The sequence below is a fragment of the Schistocerca americana genome, chromosome 11 (assembly GCF_021461395.2).
Source record: "Schistocerca americana isolate TAMUIC-IGC-003095 chromosome 11, iqSchAmer2.1, whole genome shotgun sequence".
Lineage (NCBI taxonomy): Eukaryota > Metazoa > Arthropoda > Insecta > Orthoptera > Acrididae > Schistocerca > Schistocerca americana.
In genome coordinates this window covers 185,596,391-185,611,980 of record NC_060129.1, presented here as the reverse complement: position 1 = coordinate 185,611,980, position 15,590 = coordinate 185,596,391, and positions in this window count along the sequence as shown.

Below are 15,590 nucleotides of genomic sequence, written 5' to 3'. Positions count from 1 at the left end.
TGGAGCGATGGAGGCTTTTGGACCCCAAAAAAGATCCATCACAATCTGGGGCCAAGGAGCTAACTGTTGGGAGTGGGGGGGACTCAGGAGACAATGTGGGGAAGATAACAAAGAGGGGTGATGGAAATCATGGCAACCAGTAAACCTACCTGATGGCAGCAGCAGATAGATGATCATCCAATGCCATGAAAAGAACATACAGAACAGGAGGGATGAGCAGGGAAAGAGTGGATAGTGATGACATTGAGAACCAGGTGCTGAGACCACCAAAAAAGGGGTGGGACGCCACCACCTACGAGAAGACTATCAACAGGACTAGTGGAAAAAGCACTGGTGGCTAAAGCAATACAATAGTGAACTGGGTCCAAGAAGAGCACTGTAGAAGTGGAAGCTGATTCATGATCTTGACATCCACAATCCAGGCGAGACAGAACTAATGCATGGTAAAGGTGTAGAAGGGTTGAACAATCAGCTCCCAAAGAGTTGTTGGCAAAGAAGTAAAGGACATGGAGTTTACAGAAAGACAATCTTTAGGGGCAACTAAGGAAGCTGGTGATCATAAAGAAGACCCAACAAGCAGAACTGGAGGGTGCAAGTCAGGTGTTGGGCATCTAGGCAGAGCTCTGGATCAGGATGGACAGTGGTACAGTGACAAATGGACCACCCTCGACTTAAGGGGAGAGAACTGAAAATCGTGCAAGAGTCCACATGTAAGCACACCACATGACACCCTGGAGCTGTCATTCCAGTGGCCATTGAGTGGGAGGTAGCCCAAACACAGAAAGCATCCACATACAGATCAGGGATGACCAACACTCTGGCAGAGCCCACAATCCCACTAATAGAACTGAGAAATAGGATACTTAACACAGATCCTTGCAAAATGCAATTATCTTGGGTCCGTGGTGATCTAAGAATAGTGCCAATGGGAACTCTGAACGACTGGTGGAACAGAAACTGGTGAATAAAAAATCATGAGGGGGGGCCCAAAGACCCCACTCAGAAGAGCATGAGGAGTATGTGACAGCACCAAGCTATGTCGTAGGCCTTACAAAGATTGAAGAAATCTGTGACAAGATTGCATCACCAAGAAGCCTGCTGAACTGCAGTTTTCAATCAAAGCAGATGATCGAGTAGAGGCCATCCTTCCCAAAGATCACACTGGTAAGTAGGTAAAAGATCCTGAGATTCCAGGACCCAACTGAGCCGACGATTCACCACCCATTCTAGTAACTTCCTGGAGACATTGGTCACACTGATCGGCCACTAACTACCTAGGGACTATGGATCCTTGCCAGGCTTAAGGCCAGGAACCACAATACCGTCTGTCCATCGAGAGAGGAAAATGTCAGACAAATACAGTTAAATATACAGAGGAGATACTGTCATGGAGGATTGAGGTGTTGATGCAATTCGTTATGGATGGAATCGGGGTCAAGGGCTGAATCATAAAAAGGAGAGTGGGCCAGAAGCAGCTCCCATTCAATAAAATGTTCATAGACTCCACCTAACAAGGGTAAAACAGAAGTGGGAAGATCCAGGCCACTGTTTGCAGAGGAGGAAAATGACTAGAGAGGAGGCTGATGTCAATGTCATCACAAAATGGGTCATGCTGTATTCCGTGTGAACTGATGGATCTATACAAAAGCCATCTGTAAGGGCAAGGCTTGGAATGGAAGACTGCTGTTGACAACCTAGGAGGGTGCGGAGTGTAGCCCACACCCATGTTGAAGACAGAAGAGCCTAGAGAGAAGAAAGTGTTCCCAACACACCCACTTCCTATATTCAATTATAGAATGGACTATGGCACAAAGACGTTTAAAGGTAGTAAGACTAGTAGAGGACAGGCGCAATCCACGTGGACCCAGAAAGCAATTGCTATCAATGTTGTACAAGAGGTATCCATGCACTACCAATGTCCATATGTGCAAATGCCACCAGAAGCAGACCCAGTTTTGACAAAACATGGAAGCCATAAAGGGTGAGTGGTGAGTGATCTTCAGTAAAATGAGATTCCTGGAGAATGGCACAAGCTGCCAAGTTAAAGCCAACAAGGGATTGCAACTCTGGGTTGTGGAGATAGTATCCATTACAGTTCCAGTGAATAATCATGGAACATGTATCCAAATGGAAGGCAAACAGGCTGGAGCTAATCGTGCCACTGGGTCACCATTCATCACCAATGAGGATACAGTGATATCCATAAATAAGATCAGACTCAGGTTGCAAGGGGGTAGATGGCATTACAGGGGCACTACAGGGGTGGGGGTTATCACACAACAGATACTTCCCTTTCATTGATCGAGGGCAAGGCACAGAGGGAGAGCAGGCTTCTGCAAGATTGGTTGGTTGGATTAAAAGAGGGGAAACTGACTAAACTATGAGGTCAACAGTCCCTTTTTCGAATAAAAGAATGCCACAGGTGTGAGAATAAAATGAACGAGACTGACAACTTAAAACATAATAAAAAGAAAAATTACAAGAACAATGAAGGGCAACAAACATGCAAATAAACAGAAGGGGACAAGAAGACCACAGAAACACAAGAAACGAGATTAAGAGATTAAAACAACAAAGCACATTACCTTGGTTAGCTGACCATGAGAATAAATAAGGAGAAGCCAGCCACTCTGCAACTCATTAAAACCTCCACCCTAGAAGTACTAGGGTGGAGCACACAGAGGGACAAAGGACATGTGCTAAAAATTAGATCAAATGATAAAACCCACCCTCATGAATAAAATGTAAAACTAAATCAGCCAATGAGGCGTTGTCAGATAAAATTGGTGGCAAAGAGTCCGGTAACCCAAGACTTCATCGCTGGGCGCTGGGCAGTCAAAGTGGGACAGTGCACCAGAATATGGGCCACTGCTAACAGAGGGGCTGCACTGACACTCAGGTGGGCCTTCACAGAGCAGGAGGTAACCATGGGTCGTCCAAGCATGGCCACTGTGGAGCCGGCAGAGGACAACTGATTCCCTGTGAGATGCCTGCATGGAAGATGTCCACACATTTGTACTCTCCTTAATGACATGCAGTTTGTTTTGTGTACTGTTATGCCATTCCATCTCCCAAAGCCGAAAAACCCTACAGTGTAAGTCAGAACGCATGTCAGTTACAGAGATGCCCATCTCCAGAAGTTGCCACGTAGCCTGTTTGGCCAGGCTGCCAGCTAGTTCGTTGCCTGGGATGCCGACGTGTCCTGGGGTCCACACAAACACCACTGAATGACGGGACCAGTTCAGGGCATAGATGGACTCCTCGATGGATGGCAAGGTTATCACTGGTCGATAGCTTGTAGGCTGCTCAAGGAGTCAATACACAGAAGAAACCATTCCCCGGGGTATGAATGGATATACTGAAGTGGACAAGATATGGCCACCAGCTCTATAGTGAATACACTGCAGCCATTGGGCAAGGAATGCTGTTAAAAATGGCCTCTGTGGACCTAGGCAAAGCCAACATGACCGTCAGCAATCGAGCCATCAGTGTAAACCAAGCCAAAGCCCTGGAAGACGTCAAGAATCGACAGGAAGTGACAGCGGAGAGTGGCAGGAGTAACTGAGTCCTTAGGGTCATGCAAAAGGCCCACACGAATCTGCAGCCTAGGCATACACCATGGAGGTGTATGTGGACGGACCTGGATGGGAGGTGATAGTGGAAAGGACTCCAGTTCAGAAAGAAGGTTTGGTGGTGGTGGTGGTGGTGGTGGTGATTCAGTTGAGTGGAACTCAATATCATGTTCATCAGCACCCTGACGAAAAGTTAACATGAACTCTTATGGGTGGGGACAAAGTCTGTCCCCACATGCGGAACAGTTTATAACATTCTAAAGTCTGCCGCCCTTCCCTACCAGTTTAGGGATGAAGCCTGACAGTTCAAAATTTCACTACTCTTAAAACTGGTATCGATATCTGCGAGGATGGTGGGCAGACCTCCAGCAAGACCAAGGGCTGCCCTAATATCAGTATACAGGACACACATAGCTACAATATGCTTAACTGAAAGCAGCATGCCACAAACTTCACAGAATGGTTGATCCTCCTGCCAGAAGTGGAAGCCATGTGTGAAAGAACTATGCCCAATGCACAGTCTGGTAAGCAAAACCTCCTTCCAGCAACGAGGCTAACATGAAGTTTGCCAAGCCTTTGTGGTTGATCTGAGCAACCGCAATTTGTTGTCTGACACCTGCAACCATTCAGTCTCCCACTGTCGCATGATGCATCTGTCAGAAAATTAGATAATGGCGTGCAACAGGATGGGACATTGATGGACAGCACCACCCAAACATTCTTCCTTGGCAGCTTTGTCAGCCTTGTCGTGATCCCAATGTGGCCAGGTACCCAGCGAAAGATCACCCTTGCCATGGCATTGGAGCCACTGTAAGGAGTCATGGATGTGCTAAGTCAGTGGGTTTACTGTATACATTTGGCAAAGTGCTTGCAGTGCATTAAAAGAGTCTGAACAGACAAGAAAACTGATATGGTGATGTCTGTGAACCCTTTCCAGTGCCATTAGATTGCCATACAACTCTGCATCATAATTTGTAAATTGTTCTGGAAGATGCACTTTAGAAACCTCATCAGGGAGAAGCACAGAACCAAGAGCATTCTCCTGTTGGGATCCATCTGTGTAAATAATGATAAAACTATGGTACATATTTAAAATAGACGAAAACAAAGATGTAAAGGCCACATCTGGAGTACAACTTTTCGTGTACTGAGTCAAGCTTAAAATCACTTTGGGCCTCTGAAGACACCAAGGCGTCAGTGCATTCCATCTCTGGGTGTGCATTTTCATGCCCGAAAGATGAAGATCCTTGAGAGTCTACATCTACATCTACATCTACATGACTACTCTGCAATTCACATTTAAGTGCTTGGCAGAGGGTTCATCGAACCACAATCACACCATCTCTCTACCATTCCACTCCCAAACAGCACGCAGGAAAAATGAACACCTAAACCTTTCTGTTCGAGCTCTGATTTCTCTTATTTTATTTTGATGATCATTCCTACCTATGTAGGTTGGGCTCAACAAAATATTTTCGCATTCGGAAGAGAAAGTTGGTGACTAAAATTTCGCAAATAGATCTTGCTGCGACGAAAAACGTCTTTGCTGTAATGACTTCCATCCCAATTAGCGTATCATATCTGCCACACTCACTCTCCCCTATTACGTGATAATACAAAACAAGCTGCCCTTTTTTGCACCCTTTCGATGTCCTCCGTCAATCCCACCTGGTAAGGATCCCACACTGTGCAGCAATATTCTAACAGAGAACGAACGAGTTTAGTGTAAGCTGTCTCTTTAGTGGACTTGTTGCATCTTCTAAGTGCCCTGCCAATGAAATGCAACCTTTGGCTCGCCTTCCCCACAATATTATCTATGTGGTATTTGCAACTGAAGTTGTTCGTAATTTTAACACCCAGGTACTTAGTTGAATTGACAGCCTTGAGAATTGTACTATTTATCGAGTAATCGAATTCGAATGGATTTCTTTTGGAACTCGTGTGGATCACCTCACACTTTTCGTTATTTAGCGTCAACTGCCACCTGCCACACCATACAGCAATCTTTCCTAAATCACTTTGCAACTGTTACTGGTCTTCGGATGACCTTACTAGACAGTAAATTACAGCATCATCTGCGAACAACCTAAGAGAACTGCTCAGATTTTCACCCAGGTTATTTATATAGATCAGGAACAGCAGAGGTCCCAGGACACTTCCCTGGGGAACATCTGATATCACTTCAGTTTTACTCAATGATTTGCCGTCTATTACTACGAACTGCGACCTTCCAGACGGGAAATCACGAATCCAGTCACACAACTGAGACGATACCCCATAGGCCTGCAGCTTGATTAGAAGTCGCTTAAGAGGAACGGTGTCAAAAGCTTTCCGGAAATCTAGAAATACGGAATCAACTTGAGATCCCCTGTGGATAGCGGCTATTACTTCGTGCGAATAAAGAGCTAGCTGCGTTGCACAAGAACGATGTTTCTGTAGCACGTATACCAAATGGCTGGTTCGTTTGGGGCCAGTTCCTGAACAGTCTTTCGAAGGTGGGTTGTCTCTCTGAATTAAATGCCAATGATTGAGGTGACAGAGAGATTTTCAGTGCCTGTCGAGCCAAAAGGATACGTCACCGAATCCAGAGGGGTGGTTCGCCAGCCTCTGCACAGTGTCTGAATTGGGCTGCTCCAAAAGAGCCAGTCGATTTCAGAATGCCCTCATGGTGGACAGCATCTAACATCTGGAGGTAGGAAGGATGGGCCGATCCATAAACCATACTGCCATAGTCTAGGTGTGATAAAAAAAAACGCCCTATAAAACTGCAAGAGCCGGGCCCTGTCAGCTCCCCATGTTTTTCCGCCAAGGCATTTCAAAATGTTCAACAACATTAACCCTTTTGTTTGTAGGTCTTTCAGGTGTGGGATCTATGTTAATTTAGAGTCAAATAATAAACCTAAAAAGTGCACAGTGTCTTGAAAACTGTGAAATACGGACCTCCATTGTAAGCTCTGGTTGGTTAGAACTCTGAAAAGCACAATTAAAATTGACACACAGTCTTCTCTGTTGAGAACCTAAAACCAGTTGTCTGGGCCCAGGTTTACAGCCTCCTAAAGGTCAGCTGTAGCTGCCTCGTAAGATCAGAAGAAGGGTAGAAGATTGCAAAGTCACCCACAAACAAAGAACATTTGACAGGGCTCCCGACTGTGGAGGAAATGTCATTGATAGCGATGACAAACAATGTGACACTGATGACACTGCCCTGGGGTACACCATTCTCCTGAACAAAGCAATCAGAGATGGCAACGCCAATGTGATAACGAAACCTCTGGCCCTCGAGAAAGGACTGGATCAGTAGCAGCAGGTGTACATGTAGTTCACATTCATCAGGTTAGCGAAGGATGTTGTACCTCCAAGTAGTGTCACATGCTTTTTCGAGGTCAAAAAACACACAAACTAAATGGTTTTGGCATAAGAAGGATTCCTGTATCACCGTTTCCAGAAGAATTAAGTTGTCAAGAGCAGAACGGTAGTGTCTGAAACCACACTGGGGGCAGCTCAGGTGACCCCGGGACTAGCAGCCAAATGAGGCAGCAGTTGACCATGCACTCTAGTCTTACCCATACAACTGGTAAGGGCGACACTTCGATAACTGTTAGGGGCGCTACGGTCCTTGCTTGGTTTCCAGAATGGAATTAATATTGCCTCCGGCCAAGTCATGGGGTACTGTCCATCAAACCAGATCTGATCGAAACAAGAGAGGAGCTGACCTTTTGCTTCAGGGCACAGATGGCGAGGCATGGCATAATGGATCTCATCAGGTTCTGGAGCAGTGTCTCTGGCTGCAGATAAAGCTGATTCCAGTTCCCACATGGAGAATGGAAGGTTGCAGACTTCCTCATTATGCGAGAAGAAAATGAACTTCCTCATCTCTGCAGTCTAACAAAATACCTGAACAGCAGGAGCTTGACTGGACGACTTAGTAATAGTAAAGAACTGTTCAGCTAAAACGTGAGCCATGTCTTCTGGCGTGTGCACCAAGACCCCATTATTTCACAAGGCCGTTAGGGGATGTGGACTATCCTTGCCTGAAATCCGTCTTATTGATTCCCAAACGTGCGCAGCGGAAGTGGACCAATTAATGGAAGTTGTGAATTCCGTCCAGGAAGCCCTCTTCCGTTCTCTGATCACTCGCCTTTCATGTGCTCTCGCAGAGCTGATTGCATGAAGGTTGTCAGTAGCTAGACACTGAAGTTCTGCAGAGCTGTCTGTCTGGCCCTGATTGCCAATCTACAGTCGTCATTCCACCAAGGCACAGGCCATCATCTGAGGTGGTTACCAGACCTGAGGATGGACTTTGGCAGCCCTTTGGATCTCATGAGTGATATGGGCCACTGCCTCCTGTGCACAATCCTTTCATTCAAAAATAGCCTGTTGACTGTGCTGTAACCAATTTGCCCTTTGTATCAGTCACCTGCTTGGTCTCCTGCTGGCAACCATCTTAGGCAGCAGTCGAAGCCACACTGGGAAGTGGCCACTATAATGTAAATCTGGAGCCACCTCACACTGAACTGAGTCCACAATAGCTGGGGAACAAAAAGATCAATAGCCAAAAAAGACCCTGCAGATGTGGAAAAGTGAGTCATCTGAGCTGCATTCAGAGGGAAGATATTCTCAGAATGGACAAGTCACTCGATCATCCGACCTCTGGAGCAAGTAGTAGCTGAGCCCCACAGCACATTGTGGGCACTGAAAATCCACCACAAGAAGGAATGGGCGTTGAAGTGCCCAGAAGAGGTCTGCCAGTGTGTTCACATCCAAAGTGTCATTGGCGGGGGGAGGGGGGGCGGGGGGGGGGGGGGGGGAAGAGGCAAGTACAAAGAACACACTGTGATAGTAAAGGGTGCAAGAACTTTAACAGCAACTGCTTGCATGGTCGTGGAAAGAGGGACAGGAGAGGAGTGGCATCTCATCAAGGGAAATTAGCCACTCCCCCTTTAGCCCTGTCTCCAGTAGTATCGTCCTTCCTGCATATGTGGTAGCCCTGTAAATCAGGTGTGTCTGTGACTTTAATGTCTCTCTAAGCAGATGCACAAAGGTTTTCCTGGACCAGCTGCTGCAATTCTTCCAAGTGTGAGCAATATCCATTCAAATTCCACAGCAACACAGAAATCCCTATGGAAGCCACTGGTTAGTGCTAGTGGTGGTTTTTTTTTCCTTCTTCTTTTCTTTCTTTCTCCCTCGGAGGCAGGGATTTAACGGGGATATCAGGGGGAATGTTAGCTGGTTCCATGCTCCCTGATTGCTCCAATTGGAAGTCCATATCCGCAATAGCATAGTCGCCATCAGAAAGTGAGAGAGCTCGTTGAGCCAAAGGTTTACCTACCACATTCTTGGACTTATAACTACTTTTCAAAGGACGTTTTTCTTTACTAACAGGAGGAGGCAGCTGCCTGGGTTGCAGGGGTGGCTTAGTTGGCTTCTGATGTTGGGCAGTGGTATGTGGCATAGGTGGTAAGCCTTCTGCTGACAGCTTCCGAACAACAGCAGTTGCAAGTGGAGTGTTTCCCCCCACAGGTGCACCTACAAGTGCAAGTGCTCATACTGGAATCAGTGTGAGTTTGTGTGGACACATCACACTTAGATATTACTGTATTAAGGGCTGATGCAAAAGAAGTAGCAAAAACCGGTGGCTGCATGGTTCTGTAGGCCTTCCTGGCATCACCATAGGGTATGCATCTCTTTACTTTCAACTCTTTAATTTTCTTTTCCTCATTGTAAATCCCCACACACTCTGCTCCACAATGGGTGATCCCCATAGCAGTTTACACATTGCAGACAAAGTGTACAAGAAGTCCCTGACTCTTGAGTGGAGCCTCCACAATTGCCACCTGTAGCCTTCCCATTACATCCCATAATGGTATGGCCAAATCTTTGACATTTATAGCATTGCATGGGGCTAGGAACAAACGGGCAAACCTTAAGACGGATATAGGCTGCAAGGATATGTTCCCATAATTCGGGAGTACTAAATGTTAGAATAAATGTTGCCGATTTTTCCAATTTCCCATTGACTCTCCTCATATAATTCTGCACCTCCATGACACCCACATTCTTCCACTCTTCATGTAACTCCTCGAGGTTCACCTCCATTGTATCGGAACAGGTAACCACACCCTTACTATAGGTAAGGGTCTTAAGCAATTCAGCCTCGACTGGGTAGTCACCTAAGGCCTTACATCCCAGAAGCTTACATGTTTGGTTGGAATTAGCAGTTTCTAACAACCCTACCACAACAAAGGTCAAAATTTAATAATGATTGTGGTGTTGCTCACGCTGCTAAATACTGCATTTTCAGGCAACAACAAAGTTCTTATGTGGCAGGTGTCAGAGCACAGTTAATAAAGTCATTTCATGTAATAATAAATAAACTAGGCACTCATCTTTTCGTGTTTCCCACACTGGTCTCATAAAATCATGGCTCAATCGTTGAAAATCTAGGTGGTGGTGATTCCAAGCTCGGATGCAAAGAGGCCTAGGTTTTATTCTGCGATATTCAAAAGTTTTATAGATGTGTTTCACAAACCATTATGAAGATTACACTTTTGCAGGACAATGGTGATGTAAAAAAGTAATCAGCACTCTGAATTTAAATTACACTTCCTTTTTATTGCTTTTGTTGCAATATCATGTAACACACAAAACATCACTTCACAATACAAAACATACTTGAAAACATCTTCCTCACTGTTAAAGTTCACATTTTATAAGTTGACTATGTTATGCGTCTTTCCAACATGACGTCCAAGACTTGACTTTCTCAAGGTCCGACTCTCTAACAACTAACTGCTTTCGCGCCCAAAAATCAAAAGTTACAAGTACGTCAAAGATCATAGTGGCAAAAGAAAGAATATACATACGAATAATATCATTGCAACATAAACATATCGATGTATCAAAGTACCTCTACATTAATGAAATCAAATCTGAATGTTGTCTCAGAAACATGTTAACTACTTTACAGAAACACAGTAGAATATTGCTGGTATCTAGAGGTGCAGGTGAGCTGCCGTAATGGTTACGTAATTCAAGTACCATTACAAGTCTCAACTGAAAGCGTTCCATTACGAAATCGTTTGACACTTATCAGAGACCCAGCAATACCTTCCAATGCCTTGTGAACATAAAAAAGGGATATCTTCTCAAAACTTCCCCCATTTTGCTTGACTACAATGAAAGTGTTTGGCACACTAATGTCTTGTTACTATTACTCTGAGGCTTCTTTTCTGGAGGACTGACCAACCGAGCTCTCTTTGAGGAGTGGGTGTAGGTGCTGCCTGTGAGTACACCTGTCCTGTCAGGAGTAGTGGTTTCTTGAGACAGGTCCATAAGAATCCCATGAGATGCTAGGGAAACAACCATCAACATAAGCAGAGCCCTGCACACCTGGGCAAGCCTGGTACAACTGGGGGGCAGCAGGTGGCCCAGAGGTTGCCCACTAAAGACTGTTTTACCTCAACAGCCATTCACCTCCTCAGCACGTAGCACACCTTGAGGTTGAGGTTTTTTTTATCGAGGTGTGTACCGCCATCGCAGTCCAGGTGGTGAAGCCAAGACTCCCGTTCTCTAAAGCACACAATATTCTACCGCAGCACTGCAGAGTGGTTACTGAAGTATTACCAGAGCTTACAGAGGTCTGGTGACGCTTACGAGTCCCCAGCTCAGGAATCCCAGGGATGCCAAGGCTGCAATCAGCAAATGAATGCTGAGCCCCAGAGGGGTCAGACAGAAGGGATCGTTAGCCCAGACCTGGGCCGCTGATGTGGGAGCTGAACTGATGTGGGTGTAAACAGGAGATGGTAATTCGGATGCTCAGGATAACTACGAATGTGTGCAGCGTAACTGGTGAGCAGTTGTGCACATCGGATCTGCAATGGGAGGACTCCGGCCTCCAAGACAATGGTCATCAGACTCTTTCTAAATGCTCCCGTCATTAGGCGAATACCAAAGTGGTGCACTGAGTCAAGTACACGCAAAGCTGACGGCACCAGCGAACGATAACCCAGACTCCCATACTGAAGGCGGTATTGAACAAGGGCTCTGTAGAGCTGCAGCAGAGTAGTGCAATCTGCACCCCAGTTGGTGTTGCTCAGGCAGTGGAGGGCACTGAGGTACTGCCAACACTTCCACTTAAGCTGACAAAGGTGAGGTAGCCAAGTCAATCAGGTGCCAAAAATCAGTCCTAAGAATTGATATGTCTCCACTACAGTCAGTGGAATGTCAAAAAGGTAATGTTCTGGTTCTGGATGAATGATATGATGCTTACAGAAGTGCACGACACATGACTTAGGGGCAAAAAACTGGAAGCCATGGGCGACAGCCAATGACTGCACCTTTTGGGTGGCTCCCCGTAGGTGCCGTTCAGCAACCAGTACTGGTGGAGTAGTATGAAATGCAGATGTCTGCATACAGAAGGGTGACACAGATGGCCCTACAGCTGCTGCTAAACCATCAATGGACACTAAAAACAGTAATACACTCAATACAGAACCCTACAGGACCCAACGTTCCTGGCTATGGGGGGGGGGGGGGGGGGCGCAGGGGGGAACTATGGGAGACACCAACATCAACATGAAAAGTACGGAGTGACAGACAAATCTAGATAAAAATCTGAAGTGGGCCTCAGGGGCCCCACCCGTATAATGTGGCAAGGTTATGTCAGATCGTGTCATATGCTTTGCGTAGATAAAAAAAGACGGCAACAAGGTGTTGGCATCTAGAAAAGGCTGTTCAGATGGCAGACTCGAGGGACACAAGATTATCAGTGGTAAAGCGACCCTGGCATAAGCTGCCCTGACATGGAGCCAGTAGGCCACATGACTGCAGAACCCAACCCAACCGGTGACACACCATACATTCTAGCATCTTACAAAGAATGTTGGGGAGGCTGATGGGCCAATAGCTATCCACATCAAGCGGGTTTCTGCTGGGATTGGGCACCAGAACAATGGTGCTCTCCTGCCATTGCAAAGGGAAGACACCATCGCACCAGATCCAGTTGAATACGATGAGATAGCACTTTTAGTCAGATGAGCGATATTTAATCACCTGACTGTGGATCCGAACTGGCCCAGGAGCTGTGTCCAGGCTATCAGCAAGGGCACCGAGGTGCTCCCAATCTGCAAATGAGGCGTTATAGAATTCCCTGTGGCATGTAGTGAATGAGAAGACTTTCCTTTCCACCTGCCATTTGAGGGTGCGAAAGGCTGGGAGGGCAGTTCTCCGACAAAAAGGCTCGAGCATAGTGCTCAGCAAAATGCTCGGCAACATAGACACCATTGATGGTAATGCCACGGACAACTGATGGGGTCTGGCACCCAAAAAGACGTCTGATCTCCGCCCAGACATGGGAAGGCTATGAGGTGCTCCAGGGAAAGGCATCTCTTATGTCACTGTAGAGCTCACCAACACACTGCAATTGCCTCAGAACTTCTGAGGACCACCAAGCGACTGCCTTTCACCGCAGGCACCCTAAAGAGCGAGGGATCTCGTTTTCTGCCACAGAAACGATTGTGATAGTCACCTTCTCAACCATCACATTGATGTTAGGGGGAGAGTCAACAGTGACATCAGAGGTGAAAGTTTCCCAGTCCACCTTGTTTAAGGCCCATCTGGGCAGGCGTCCATGGGACTGAGACCAGGGCAGTGACAGAAAGATGGGGAAATAGTCACTACCACACTGGTAGTCATGTGCTCTCCAATGAATAGATGTGATAAGTCCTGGGCTGCAAATTGATAAATCAATGGCCGAGTAACTACCATTACTGAAATGTGTGGTGGCACCAGTATTTAAGAGGCAGAGGTCAAACTGAGACAGTAAAGTTCCGACATCTCTGCCATGGCCAGAAAGCACGGTGCCACCCCACTAGGTTTTATGAGCATTAAAATCTTCTTGAAGTAGGAAAGGTTTAGGGAGTTGATCAATCAGTGCAGCTAATACATTCAGGGGTACTGCACCATCTGGAGGAAGGAATACATTGGAGACAGTTATTTCCTGCATCGTCCTTATTCTGACAGCCACAGGTTCAAGAGGGGTTTGAAGGGGCACAGTGTCACTACAGACTGAGTTTAGGACATAAACGAAAAACTCCACCAGACACACTATTATAGTCGCTTCGGTTCCACACCACAAGTTCCTTGTTCTTACAGGACGTCATTTTAGATTTCTCATATTGTTCCTTGGGTTTCCTTGGCTGGGAGGACTGCACTGATTCAGTCTCTGGGACTGAGGATCAGTGTGAAGCCCTACGACCAACTGCTTTTGGGCTCTTCAGCCACTGGCAGGTGTAGCCTTTGCCACTAGCAGAAACCTGTGAACAGAGTAACCCAAAAGACCCCTTCCTAGCGAGAAGAGCTGAAGACACCTTACTGTTCTCTGGCTCAGAAGTGGGGACTGAAATCCTTGATGGTTGGTGGGGTGTTGCTTCTGAAGTAGGTGGTCTGGGAGCAACAGGGAGGGAAAGGCGTAAGACAGTGTCATATGTACAGGATGCAGGTATTCAAATTTTCTCTTAGCCTCAGTGTAGGTCAGTCAGTCCAGGGTGTCTATTCCACGAGTTTCGTCCTTTCTGTAAAATCCTGCAGCCTGGCAAGCAAGGTGAATGACGCTCCCCGCAGTTGACACAGATAGGAGGTGGGGCACATGGGAGTATTGGGATGTGATGGGACGTCCACAATCTTGACACAATACTCCTGAAATACAGTGGGAAGACACATAGCCGAACTTCCAGACTTCCAGCACCACATGAGGAGAGGTCAAGAATCGAGAGGAAGTAACAGCAGAGAGCGGCAGGATTGACAGAGTCCTTAGGGCCATGCAAAAGGTCCAGATGAAGCTGTGGCCAAGGTGTACACCATGGAGGCAGTTGTGAACAGACCACAAACAGAGGTGGTAAAGGGAAGGAATCCTGTGTGGAGAGAAGGGACCGCATGCCAACCACAACCGTTAGCCCTGACCTGGGCTGCTGATGCAGGAGATGGACTGCCATGGGTGGGAAAAGGAGAAGGTAATTCGGATGCTCAGGAGAACTACGAATGTGTGCAGAGTAACTGGCGAGCAGTTGTACATGTCTGATCTGCAATGGAGGGACCCCAGCCTCCACCAATACGCTGGTCACCAGACTCGTCCTAAAAGCTCCTGTCACAAGTCGAACCCCGCAGTGGTGCACAGGGTCAATTACAAGCAATGCTAAGGACACTGTCGAACCGTAAAGCACACTCCCATAGCCAATTCAGGATTGGACAAGTGCTCTGTAGAGCTGTAGCAGTGTAGAGCAATCTGCATCCCAACTGGCGTTGCTGAGGCAATGGAGCGCATTGAGGTGCTGTCAGCATTTCCACTTGTCGTCATCGTCGTCATCTTCATCTTCATCAGTCCAGAGATTGGTTTGATGCAACTCTCCATGCTACTTTATCCTGCGCAAGCTTCATCTCTCAGTACCTACTGCAACCTACATCCTTCCGAATCTGTTTAGCATATCCATCTCTTTCTCCCTCTGTGATTTTTACCCTCCACACTGCCCTCCAATACTAAATTGGTGATCCCTTGATGCTTCAGAACATTTCTCTCCAATTCTTTTCAATACCTCATTAGCTATGTGATCTACCCATCTAATCTTCACCATTCTTCTGTAGCACCACATTTCGAAAGCTTCCATTCTCTTCTTGTCCAAACTATTTATCATCTGTGTTTCACCTACATCTACATCTACATCTACATTGATACTCCGCAAGCCACCCAACGGTGTGTGGCGGAGGGCACTTTACGTGCCACTGTCATTACCTCCCTTTCCTGTTCCAGTCGCGTACGGTTCGCGGGAAGAACGACTGTCTGAAAGCCTCCGTGCGCGCTCTAATCTCTCTAATTTTACATTCGTGATCTCCTCGGGAAGTATAAGTAGGGGGAAGCAATATATTCGATACCTCATCCAGAAACGCACCCTCTCGAAACCTGGCGAGCAATCTACACCGCGATGCAGAGCGCCTCTCTTGCAGAGTCTGCCACTTGAGTTTATT